This window comes from Aquarana catesbeiana, linkage group LG03 (genome assembly GCF_042186555.1).
Source record: "Aquarana catesbeiana isolate 2022-GZ linkage group LG03, ASM4218655v1, whole genome shotgun sequence".
Taxonomy (NCBI): domain Eukaryota; kingdom Metazoa; phylum Chordata; class Amphibia; order Anura; family Ranidae; genus Aquarana; species Aquarana catesbeiana.
Window position 1 is genome coordinate 460,367,705 of NC_133326.1, and position 13,531 is coordinate 460,381,235.

Consider the following 13,531-nt stretch of genomic DNA (forward strand, 5'->3'; position numbering starts at 1 on the left):
ACTTCCTTCAAGCTCTGGCAAAGTAATACCATCTCTGACCACTAGATGGCAACAACATAAACTAACATTACAGTATAAACTGTAACAGCACATAGCACATATTAATATGAACAATATGGGCAGAACACTCCCTGTCTGGCATAATTTATTATGTCATTACCTGAATAACTACTGCTATGCAGAAAAAACATATACAGGAAAATGTAATCCTAGCTAGTCCGAGATCAAAACTATAATGTCAGTTATAGGTCTGAGATAAATTCTGGCGGTCTCATTTTTTACAGTTTTGACCTCCACCTTTCTAACCTTGCCATCCCTGCTTGGTAGAGCATTGACAATAAGTCCTACGGGCCACTCGTTCCTGCCCTCTTGGCTGTCCTTCAACAGAACAACATCACCTACTTTTACGTTTGGGCGATCCTCAGTCCATTTCCTACGGCGTTGCAGATTTGACAGATACTCTCTCTTCCATCTTTTCCAAAAGGTGTCTGCCAAGCATTGTACTTGCTTCCATTGTTTTGCATGAACTTGTGTTGTACTTATGGTCCCAGATGGAGCAGACAAAGAGTTAATCTTTTGAGTCAACAACATTGCTGGGGTAAGGACCATAGGTGTATCTGGGTCTGAGGACACAGGAACTAAAGGCCTGGCATTCATAATAGCCGTAACCTCTGCCATAAAGGTGCTTAAAGTCTCATGGGTCAAGTGAGCAGGTTTGGTTTGTAGCAACATAGCGTCCAAGATTCGCCTGGCAATACCTATAAGTCTCTCCCAGACACCACCCATATGTGAGGAGTGTGGAGGATTAAAGACCCATGTACATCCTCTGTCTCGGAGAAAGTCTTGCAATTGTGATTCACTGTCACAAATGTTAAGTTTTTTGCAGGCTCCCACAAAGTTTGTCCCTCTGTCAGAATGGAGCAGTTTTGCTGGGCCACGAATTGAGAAGAATCTCCTCAAGGCATTAATAAAGCTTGATGTTGACATGGCTTCAAGTAGCTCTATGTGTACAGCTCGGGTGGACAAACAAGTGAAAAGGACTGCCCATCGTTTGCTGTCCGCACTGCCTCCTCTAGTGCAACGGGTTAAAACAGACCATGGACCAAATACATCTAGGCCCACATTGGTGAAAGGTGGTTGAGCAATTACTCTGTCCTCTGGTAGCTCTGCCATCTTTTGACTTTGTAATTTCCCTCGCAGTTTGCGACAGATGACACATTTGTGTATAACAGCTGATACCAAGCGTTTGCCACCAAGAATCCAGAGACCTGCGGATCTAATTGCACCTTCTGTGATGTGTCGCCCTTGGTGAACTACTTGTTCATGATGGTACCTAACAAGCAGTGTCGCAACATGGTGATCATAAGGTATAATGACAGGCTGTTTCTCTTCTTCTGAAAGTTCAGCAAGAGACAAACGTCCTCCTACTCTCAACAACCCATTCTTGTCTAAAAAGGGGCTAAGCCTCCTAAGACGGCTTTGTTTTGGGAATGTCTTTTGTTTTTTGATGCAGTCAATTTCCTTCTGGAAATGTTTGTTTTGAACAGAAGAAATTATAACAGACTTTGCTTGAGCAAGTTCTACTAGATTGACCTGTTCATGGAAACTTTCCCACCTCCTGACCTGATCGCTATTGGTTTCTCTCCGGAAGGTTTTAGCGACATGGATGAGTCTGGCTAGGGTCTTAACTAATAACTTCCAGCAAGAAAATCTATCAAAGCAATGTGAGTGAAGTGTGGCTTCATAAGCTTTGGTACTGAAACTCGTAATTTCTGATCTGATTTCAGGGTCAGCTTCGGGCTCTATGAGTGGATAAACATTAGCAGTGTCTATCTGCTCACAGTGTGGTTGGTACAGAAAGGATGGGCCTGAGAACCATATAGAGTTCTGAAGGCATGCTGCTTGAGTAGGTCTAGTGGCATAATCTGCAGGGTTTTGCTCTGTAGATACATAGAACCACTGATTTGGGTGTGAAGATAGCCTGATTCTATTCACTCTGTTGGAGACATACAGATGGAACCTCCTAGTGGTGCTGCAAATGTACCCTAGGACAGTCTTGCTGTCAGTGAAGAATTTCACAGCATCAAAGTCAGTGTCTAGTATCCCTTTAATGAATTCAGTGAAATCTCTTTTCACTTCTGGCTTCCTCTGCAGAGTTTTGCTGAGTGATAGCAAACGCTTCATGGCTTGTTCCCTGTTACTAGGCAAAACACGTCTGGGTGTGCGAAAGGGAAGAGGGGCCATCCAACTGTGATTGTCATCTTGGTAAGCCTCTCTATCCATAATCTGCAAGAAGGTCTGATCCTCTATAGAGAGGGCTTGTTTATCATCTTTAGTTTTCTGGAACACTGTAATCCCTAGATTGTCTGTCTCAATGTTGGAATTGACTTCTTCTTTACCATATAGAGTAGAGGAGTCACAGTGTTGTGTTGACCTGCCAAAGCTTTCCTTGACAATGAAGCTGTTGTGACAGGGACTGAGTAGGGATGTGCGTCCATTTGTTAACACAGATGTCTTCAAAGTGGTAATATTGTCAGGCTGGTGCACTGTCTCCAGGCAAACTTCTCCTACAATGACCCACCCCAGGTCCAGTCTCTGTGCATAGGGGGCATTATAAGGTCCATTGATTTGCTGGCGCACCTTGTGAACCTGAAGGATGTCTCTCCCAAGAAGTAGAAGGATAGATACATCTGGCTCAACAGCTGGGATAAGGTGAGTAATTGAGCGGAGGTGAGGGTGGTGATGGGCTACTTCTGGAGAGGGAATCTCAGTTTTGTCGTCAGGTATCATGCCACACTCTATTAGGGTAGGAAGTGGAAACTGCACTTTCTTATTGAAGGATTTAATGGTAAAGTCAGAAGCTCTTCTCCCTGTGGTTTCAATTGTCCCCGCACATGTCCTTAGAGTGTATGGAACTGCACTTGCCTTAAGATTAAAGATATCAAAGAAGTCTGACTTTGCAAGGGATCTGTTGCTCTGTTCATCTAGCACTGCATACATTTTCACTGCCCTTTCTCTCTTGCCAGTGGGATACACAGTCACTAAACAGATTTTGGAGCATGAACGTGCACTCTTGCCTTGTCCACATACTTCAGTGCAATTAGACATTACTGAGGAGAGTGGGGTCTCTTGTTGCTCCCTGCCCTGATCTTTCCTGGGTTCTACAGTCTCTAGTGGGGCAGGAGCAGGGTCTGGGTGCAAAGCTGCAATATGTCTCTCACTGCCACATTCTGTACATTCTACCAGAATTTTGCAGTCTTTAGCAACGTGATAAGTAGATCGGCAACACTTGAAACAGATGCCGTTCTGTTTAAGGAAGGACATCCGCTCTGCAATAGGTTTGCTTCTAAAGCCTTTGCATTTCTTTAGTGGATGTGGTTTTTTGTGTATTGGGCAATGTCTATCAGGGTTTTCTATGGTGTGTACCTTGTGGGTGCTTTGATAGTCTGTGACTTCTGAAGGTACAGCTGTTTTGTGTGTGGATACAGAGGTCCTACCGTGAGGTCTGTGAGGTTTCTCAGGTCTGTGTGATTGATTGCTGCTGGTGGTGAAGGCGAAACTGGGATCACTTCGGATTTTCGCTTGCTGTCTGACAAACCTAGAAAACACAGAGAAAGGGGGAAAAGCGACTCCATAATCTTCTTTGAATTTACCTCCCACAGACATCCACTTGTCTTGCAGATTTGAGGGTAGTTTCTCTACTATGGGATTAGTGCCTCTAGCTGTATCTAGGTATGAAAGTCCTGGCAAGTAGCCATCCTCTTTGGCATATTCTATCTCTAGTAGAAGATCACTTAGTTCTTGTGGCCGCACGTTGTCTCTGTAGCCCACCTTGGGAAAGACTTCAAGTTTTTTCAGCTCCTTCTATTACCTCTGGGGATCCATACATTTCTTCTAGTCTTTTCCAGGTCATGTTGAGTCCTGCTGCAGGGTTGAACAGGTTTGCTCTTCTCATCCTCTTAGCATGCTCTGCTGACTCTGTACCAAGCCATTTTATCATTAAATTAAGCATTTCTGCTGGTGAAAAGTTCAGACCTTCAGTGGCATTCAGAAAGGAAGATTTCCATGCCCAATAGTTTTCAGGACAGTCATCAAATTGGAGAAAGCCTGAGCTTACCATTTCTTTGCGGATGAGATATTTGGTGACATCCACTGCACATTGTTGTTCGCACATGTAATCTATAGGTTGAGGCGATGGGAACACTTGTTTTTTGCTCTTAGGGGTTTCTGGTGCTTCATTCTTGATTTGCTGGCAGCCGCTGACCTCATGTGGTTGATTGGGCCTGCTCAGGGGGCTTGTTGATTTCGGCCTTAATTCCTTTGCTTCAGGTTTAAGAGACTGTTCCTTTGCATGCGCAGTAGTAAGGTTCTGGATGTACTCACTTGTATGATCTGCAGAGAATAGAGGTTTTCCTGGAACCTCTGAGTCTTTATATGATTTTTCACTTCCAGAACGACTTGTTCCCATGTAGGCAGCGGCCTCTGCTTCAGCAGCTGCAGCAGCAGTCTGTCGCTGCAGGATGAGCAATTTTGATTTTAATTCCGCTTCTTCTTGTGCGATAGCAGCTTTCTTTGCTGCTAACTCCTGCATCATCATGGCTTCTTTTTCTGCATACTGTAGCTGGATGCGGGCGGCTTCTGCCTTGGCACGAGCTTTAACTGCTGAGGACATCTTGCTAGCCTGTGAAGATCTAGACACATGCGAATGTGCATCGTCTTGCTTGGCGCTGGGAACGTTCTCCCTGCCTTGCTGTGTCGGCGGTAGCATGTCATCAGCCTGGTACTTTGTTCCTGATCTAAGACTCATGCTGCAGTAATGGCGTCTCAGTTTATTCCAGACTGCCACGTGGATGTCTTTTTACTGTTCTGCTTCGTGTTATTGAACTGTTGTATAACACTAGTCAGACAGCTTAACAATAATTCAGAAGTCAAGAAACGTGAGACATCAGATCTGTATGTATTCTTTATCCTGAATAACTTTGTAAAACTACAACATAAGCATAAACAAAACATATGTGTCAGTACATTAAATATTATACAGCAGAGGGCGGAGCCGGCGCGCAGCATGTGAGGACGTCTTGAGAGGAGCTCTCCCTGCAGATTCCACATCCTGACCTAATCCTGTGAGCTAAAGCTGGCGTTTTGCCCTGGACTGCTGGGGTATGAGTAGCGGACCCTCCGGAGAGCCTCAGGGGATGGTGAAATACGGGCCTCCGTGGCCAAAAACACCGGGGGAGAGACTGGCCCGTTATGCCTGGGGCTCTCAAGATGGCGCCGGGCAGAGAAGAGGATGAGGAATGGCCACCGCTCCAGCAGCAGCATGAGGACACAGAAAGACCACAGCCTGCTTCCTCTGGTCGGGTGAGTCCCAGAATACAGAGGGACCGTACTATGCGCAGGGGGAGATCACTGGACAGGGACGAGGGGCCCATACTTGATACAGACAGATCCCTGGAGGAGGAGGGAGAACCGTCCCTTAAGCAAATAATGGCTGCCATACAGGGGTGTCAGGCTAAGCTGCTAGACCACTTTGGGGAACTGCAAATGGAATTCTCCTTTATGAAACATGATATGCAGAAGCTTAGAGAAAAAGCCCAGGCTACTGATCATCGCATTGCTGCTCTGGAGGACACTGTTAGACCTATGACCACTGATAACCAAGTCATTAAAAAGACCCTCTCTGAGCACACTCTTAAAATGGCCGACATGGAGGACCGCATGAGAAGAAATAACATAAGGCTGGTGGGGTTCCCTGAAGGAGTGGAAGGTTGTCATCCTGAGGAATTCCTGGAGGAATGGCTGAAGGAGAATATGGCCCCTGGATCTTTCACTGCTATGTTTGCTATAGAGAGGGCACACCGTGTACCAGGTAAACCACCACCAAAGGGAGCAATCCCCAGACCCATGATAGCAAAGATTCTGCACTTCAGGGACAGAGAAAATATCCTAAAAGGAGCCAGGACAGGCCCTGAGCTGAAGTGTCATAATTATCGGATATCTATCTATCCTGATTTCTCTGCCACCACGCAAAAACAGAGGGCTTCCTTCTATCCGATAAAGAAACGGCTTAGAGAACTGAACCTGATGTACAGTATGCTATACCCAGCAAAACTACGCATTGTGGATAATGGTAAAACACATTTTTTTACCACCCCCACGGAGGCTGCTGATGGCAAGTATCAGAGAAAACTATCATTATGCTTTGTGTATGCTCATGATTTCAAGCTCTTTTTTGATATCTGCTGTCTGTCTTATATGTTGCTGCTCACCAGGATGGGGAGGGGAGGTGCTGGAGCCCTGGAGGATGCCCTACCTGAACGCCGGGAGTGAGGAGGAGGGGGAGGGGGGGAGATTCTTGCTTTACCCACTATGGCTGTGAACCTTAGAGTGATCTCCTGGAACGTTAGAGGCCTTAACTCCAAATTTAAAAGATCACTGGTCTTTGATTATCTAAAAAAATATAAACCGCACTTAATAATGTTGCAGGAGACACATCTGCAGGGCTCCAGGACTCTCTCTTTAAAAAGGGCGCATATTGCTGGGGCTTACCATGCAAGTTACTCTTCATTTGCTAGGGGAGTGTCCACACTAGTGGCTAAATCCCTACCCATATGTATTCATGCAATAAAAACGGATATAAAGGGTAGATATGTTATTACAGTGATAAAGGTGCATAACAGGTTCATGACCTTTGTGAACTTGTATGTCCCGCCTCCCTTCTCCTTGTCTCATCTGGATGATATGCTTCAAGCGACTTTTGAGATAGCAGAGGGGAGGATTTTCATTTTGGGGGACTTGAATGCGGTGGTGGATCCGACAATGGACAAGTTGGATGCACCGCCGAGAACGCCAACACCGCTTGCGAAGTGGATGTCAGCCCACGGCTTCTGTGATGCATGGCGGGTGAGACACCCAGAGATCAGGGAATATTCTTGCTACTCTGAGACACATAAAACACTGTCTAGGATAGACACGGTATTGGTTGAACCTGAGGGACTGCAACTGGTGGCAGGGGCGAGGTACTTACCTAGAGTGCACTCGGACCATTCACCCATACTGGTGGATATTGTAGTGGGACAGAGACAGGGTATCAGACACTGGAGGATGGAGGCTAGTTGGTTGCAGGAGGAATATGTTAAAATTAAATGTAATGAGACTATTCAGCGGTTCTGGAAGGAAAATAAGGAAGTTGGCTCAGATCTAATAAAGTGGGAGGCATTCAAAGCTACTCTACGAGGTGTGTTCATGGCGGAGGTGGGTGGCTTCAAGAAGCAACTAGCCTCCTCAATAATGGATAGGGAAAGTGAGGTATCCCTAGCTGAGGCAGAATACGTTAGGCGACCAACTAGAGAGGGTTTGTATACTCTCCAGGATAAGACACGGGCATACAAGGAAATACTGACTGACCAGACTACCAAACTCGGACTTGCGCAACGTAGACGTATCTTTGAATTTGGGGACAAGAATAGTAGACTGTTGGCATATTTGGCACGACCAGAATACACACCCATCTGTATAACGAGTATTTATGGTCAGGGTGGAGTAGAGGTAAGGATTCCGAGGGTATACTGCAGGTCTTTGTTCATTTCTACAAAGAACTTTACAAGTCATGCATCCCACCGGGAGGTAACACTCTAGAAAATTATCTGAATGATATTGATCTTCCTAAGTTAACAAATCTAGACCGTGCAGAGCTGGAGGCTGACATATCTGTGGAGGAGGTTGCGGGGGCGATAGCTTCTTTTGCCCCTAGGAAATCTCCGGGCCTAGATGGTATACCCTCGGAATGCTATACTACCTTTAGGGGTGGATTGGCGCCCCGACTATTGCAAGTGTTCCTGACTGCGCGGCGGGAAGGGAAACTTCCCCCCTCTATGAGAGAGGCCCTGGTGGTCCTGATACATAAAGGGGGAAAAGATCCTAAAGAATGTGAATCCTATAGACCCATCTCATTGATGAATGTCGACACCAAGATACTAGCGAAAGTATTGGCGGGGAGACTGCAGTCGGTAATCTTAAAACTAGTTAACCCAGATCAGACAGGCTTTATACAAGGGCGCTGTGCACAAATGAACGTTAGAAGGTTATTTATTAACCTACAGACAGACCATGACAATTCCGGGGAGAGAGTGGTGGCCTCTTTGGACACAAAGAAGGCCTTTGACTCGGTCGAGTGGGCCTATCTGTTTGGTCTCCTGGAGATATTGGGATTCGGGCCTATATTTATATCCTGGGTGAAGCTGTTATACACTGACCCATTGATCAGGGTGAGGGTAAATGGCATTATATCTGAGCCCTTCTCTGTCCTCCGGGGGACCAGGCAGGGATGCCCGCTATCCCCCCTTCTTTTTGCTTTGGCCATAGAGCCACTTGCGGCAAAGATAAGGGATACTCCCCATCTGAATGGACTTCGGGTGGGGGGGATTGAGGAGCGAGTCTCCCTTTATGCGGACGACATGCTTTTGTATCTCCAAGATCCGGGTGCTTCGTTATCTACGGCCTTCCGGTTGATACAGGAATTCGGAGACTACTCTGGGTTCCGTATCAATTGGAGCAAATCATCCCTGTTTGCTATAGATGACACAGTGACGGTCCCGGCGGAATCCCCCATTCAACTGTCCCAATCCTTTAAGTATCTGGGAGTTGTGATTCAACTTCCCATTTCGGGGTATATAGACCTTAATTTGAGACCGGTAGTGGAGGCTCTTCGTGAGAAGGTGCAGCGGTGGAGGAATATGCCATTGACAGTGATGGGTCGTATAAACCTATTTAAAATGATTATCCTGCCAAAGCTGTTGTACGTTCTGTCAAACTCGCCTGTATATGTCTCGGTGAAAACGTTTAAACGCATAGACTCCATTGTGGTGGATTTCTTGTGGGGAACCAAGGCTCCCAGGTTATCCCTAGCAATCCTGAAACTACCAATAACTCGGGGGGGTTGGCTATGCCGGACATGAGATCCTATTTCTTTGCATCCCAAATGACATTCTTGCATTGGCGATGTTTCCCCCAGATACCTAATGCCACTACTCTACTGGAGGCGGCTGTTGCCACATCACAGGAAACATTACTGAACATTCTGTTTAGAAAAGAGATACCAGGGAGAGGGATGGGATCTGTTATGGCACTACCAGGTAGGGTATTCCATCTTTGTGCGCAGAAAATAATGGATGACCCGCTATGGTTGTTACCTAATTGTCCCCTCTGGTATAATAAATCTCTAAAAGAGTTCTGCAAAATAGAGGATGGGCATGGATGGGCCAAATTTGGGATAAAATATCTACATCACATATACCAGGATGGCAGGCTAACATCCTTCGCACAACTGAGGGAGCAGTTTGGTGTACCTAGGACGTGGCAGTTCAGATATACCCAACTGCAGCACGCAGCGACAGCCCAGTTCGGGAGGGGGGAGGTGAAGGTACAAAACACAGCCTTGGAAAAGGTCCTGATTGACCCGGAACCGACTAAGCGTATATCCAGATACTACAAGGAGATTAGATTGGGAGGACCTGACCTGACTGTTAGGACCAGAAGTAGGTGGACGACTTTCATTCCGGAACTGACTGAGGAATTGTGGCAGGAGGTACTTGATACATATTTCGTATCGGTGATTTCCTCCACGGATAGAATGATACAGCTTCGATATTTACACCAGATGTACTACACTCCAACTAGACTATTTAAAATGCACAGAAGGGACAACCCAGAATGCCATAAATGTAGGGGAGATGAGGGAACTTTCCTTCATATGGTGTGGGATTGCCCTAAGGTAAGACCTCTATGGTCTCAGGTGACTGAGTTCATATCTGACCACTTTGGTCTTCCAAACATATGCTCTCCTATGAGGTGCCTGCTGGGGATCTTTGATCAGGAAGAGATGAATATAAATACTAAACTGTTCCTTAGACTTCTCTATTTTGGGGTGAGAAAACTGATCGCTCGACGATGGATACATGGTGAACAACTCACCCTGGGAATGTGGATAAAAATAATAAATGATGATGTACTTATGTATAGAATGACATACGAGGCGAGAGGAGCCCCCAAAAAATTTAGGAAAGTGTGGTGTAGGTGGACTGAGTCCAAAAATACCTTATTGGTAGAAGAGGGGGAGAGCAATAGAGAAGAAAGAATCTAGGCAATGATGAGGGTGGACAGTAGAGTGTTGAAAGAATGGATGCATACAATATTAGGGGCAGATAAATAATGAGGGGGGGTGGGAAGGGAGGGGAGGGAGTCCATACAGGGAGGGGGTCTTGTGAGAGTTTGTTTTTTCTCTGTCTGAAACTAAAGTTCCAATGTTTATGTTGACTGTCCAGGCGCTCTTCTTTCTGAGCGGTTTTCTAGTAAAATATGATATACATATAAATAAAGACTTACTTAAAAAAAAAAAAAAAAGAGCAAAACAATCAGGTTGAATGAGGTAGAAGGTTGTTTTAATATTGAAAGAGATAACTGCAGAACATGTGAAACTGGATGTGTTATATGTGTAGAGGTAACATGTTATCTTCAATGAGATGTAAAGCGACCTACTGTTTACAGAATGTGATGTAACATGTCAATATGCTCAATAAAAATCTTGTTTAAAAAAAAAAAAATATATATTATACAGCAGCCTCACTCTATCAGTGAGAGTACTCACAGACAATTCCATCATTAGTCCAGGAATAGTTTAAGACCTCTTCTTCATGCAGTGTATTAGATACAGGAGCAGTAATGAAATGAAGGAAATACAGTTCCAGGTTAAAGGTTACTGCCTTTTACTATGAGGAGAATCCTACTTCCTTCAAGCTCTGGCAAAGTAATACCATCTCTGACCACTAGATGGCAACAACATAAACTAACATTACAGTATAAACTGTAACAGCACATAGCACATATTAATATGAACAATATGGGCAGAACAAGCATAAAGATAACAGTGTTGCCTTGGGAGTTGGGTAACTCCACAATGAAATCCATAGACAGATGGGTCCAGGGCCTCTCTCCATTGGTTATGGATTGTAGGAGGCCCACTGAAAAGTGTTGTGGAGTCTTACTCTGAGCACACACGATACAGGCAGCTACGAAGGCAGTTACATCAGCCCATAGACTAGGCCACCAAAATTGTTGGGAAATGGCCCAAACCAGTTGATTCTTCCCAGGGTGGCCAGCTGCCTTGGGAGAATGGTAAGTCTGGAGCACGGCAGTACAGAGACTCTCTGGGACAAAGCAGCAGTCACAAGGTTTCTCAGTAGGAGCATGGACCTGAGCAGCAAGAATTTTGTCACCCAAAGGAGAAGTAAGACTGGTGCGAACCGTAGCCAGAATACGATCAGGAGGAATCACAGAAACCGGAACCGACTCCAACTTGGAAGTGGAGGAAAATTGTCGTGACAAGGCGTCAGTCCTTACATTCTTAGTACCGGGTAAGAATGAGACAATGTAATTAAAACTCAACAAGAAAAGAGCCCATCGCGCCCTTCTGGGAGAGAGGCGCTTAGCCTCAGACAAGAATGTGAGATTCTTATGGTCAGTAAGAATGAGAACCGACACAGTGGTACCTTCAAAGAGATGTCTTCATTCTTGCAGGGCTAAAATGATCGCCAACAGCTCTCTGTCACCAATCTCGTAATTGCACAGACAGAAGGGTGCCAACTCCAGTCTCAGAAGCATCAACTTCTAGGATAAAAGGCAACGTAGGATCAGGATGTGCCAACACAGGAGTAGAAACAAAGGCAGCCTTGAGACTCTCAAAGGCCTTGATTGACTCTGGAGACCAACTCTGTGGGTTACCATCCTTTCTGGTCATATCAGTCAGGGGCTTGACCAGAGACGAGAAGTTACGAATATACTTCCGATAATTGTTGGCAAATCCCAGGAAATGCTGCAGAGGATGTAAACCCATGGGTCGGGGCCACTGTAGGACTGTCGATAGTTTCTCTGGGTCCATCGAAAAACCAGCAGTGGAAATGACAGGAATTTAACCTGTTCACGATGGAACTCGCACTTCTCCAGTTTACAATAGAGATTGTTTTCGCTTCATTTTTGAAGCACACAACAGACATCTGTGTGGTTTCTCTCCAGGGATGGAAAATATGAGGATGGGGGGCAGGAGGCGGAGCCTAGCAGAGCAGACATGCATTGTTAGAGCTCCACACCGCTGAGGAGAGAAGAGAAGGACAAAGCGGAGCCTGCAGGCTCAAAAGGTATCCATTTGAACCTTTTTGCCCCAGGGAAAAAACTGTGAAAGTTTGGGAAGGAAATATGGTACTGGGAGGAAACCGTGGCAGAAATAAAAAATCACCTCACAAAGAGCTCACAGGCACTCACTGCAGCTGAAGCAGCTCCAGTCACCTCACAAGATACAGCATCAGGGCGCTCTCACAGACAGAAAATGTCACAGCAAGACTCTCCATTTGAGTCAGATACAGAACAAATCCTCTCACAAACTTCTCCACAAGCCTCCTCAGTATCCCCAGTAATATTATTACAATTTGAAAAGATGCTTCATAAGGCTTTAAAACAAACCTCAGACCAAATAACAAAAAGCCTAACCAAAGAAATAAGAGAGCTGGGAAACCGCACCGCAGCCTTAGAAATAAAAATGGATGAAATTGAAATTACAACCCAAGAAAATATAACAGAATTGGAACAATTAAAAAAAGAGAATTTAATACTTCAAACTAAGCTCGAAGATTATGAAAATAGAGCCAGACGTTCAAACTTGCGCATAAGGGAAATACCTGAAACTGTGACAGACCTGCAATCTACTATTACTGCTCTATTACAAGAACTAAAGCCAGATATCCCTATTGAACGTTTAGAACTGGACAGAGTACACAGAGCCCTCACAGCCAAAAAGAAAGATGGACCCCCACGTGATATAATCACAAAATTTCATTATTACAGAACGAAAGAACAAATACTAATTGCTGCAAGAGAAAAAAAGGAACTTAATTTTCAAGGACACAATTATCAAATTTTTGCTGACCTATCCCAACTTACTATTACTAAAAGACGATCCATGAAACCCCAACTAATGGAACTGCAACGCCACAACATTATGTATCAATGGGGCTTCCCCTTTTCAGTCAGATTTAACTACCAAGGTACAATTTACAGAAGCAGATCAGCAGATGAACTACAACAAACCCTTTTAAAATTAAATCTGACAGAACCCACAAGCAGCAACACTCCCACACGCAGAAGAATGGCATCATCTTCACCTTCAGGCAGCACCCAGAAAATTCCAGAACAAAATGGGAATCATCATTCTCACAAAAGAGGCCGTTATGCCACATCATCCATGGACCAAGAAGATTCAATGGACTGACATCCTAATTCCTGATATCTCTTCATTTATTATACTAAGAGATGGTTCTCTATAAAAAACCTGTATTTATAACTGAATGTAACTGCATTCTGATAGTCACACACTGTGTGGGATCATGTTACATTCCAGTTATATTTCTTATTACTTCTGATTCATATAGCCTTAGAATATATAAGTGAAATAAGGAAATTCTTGTTCAGTTATATATTATCA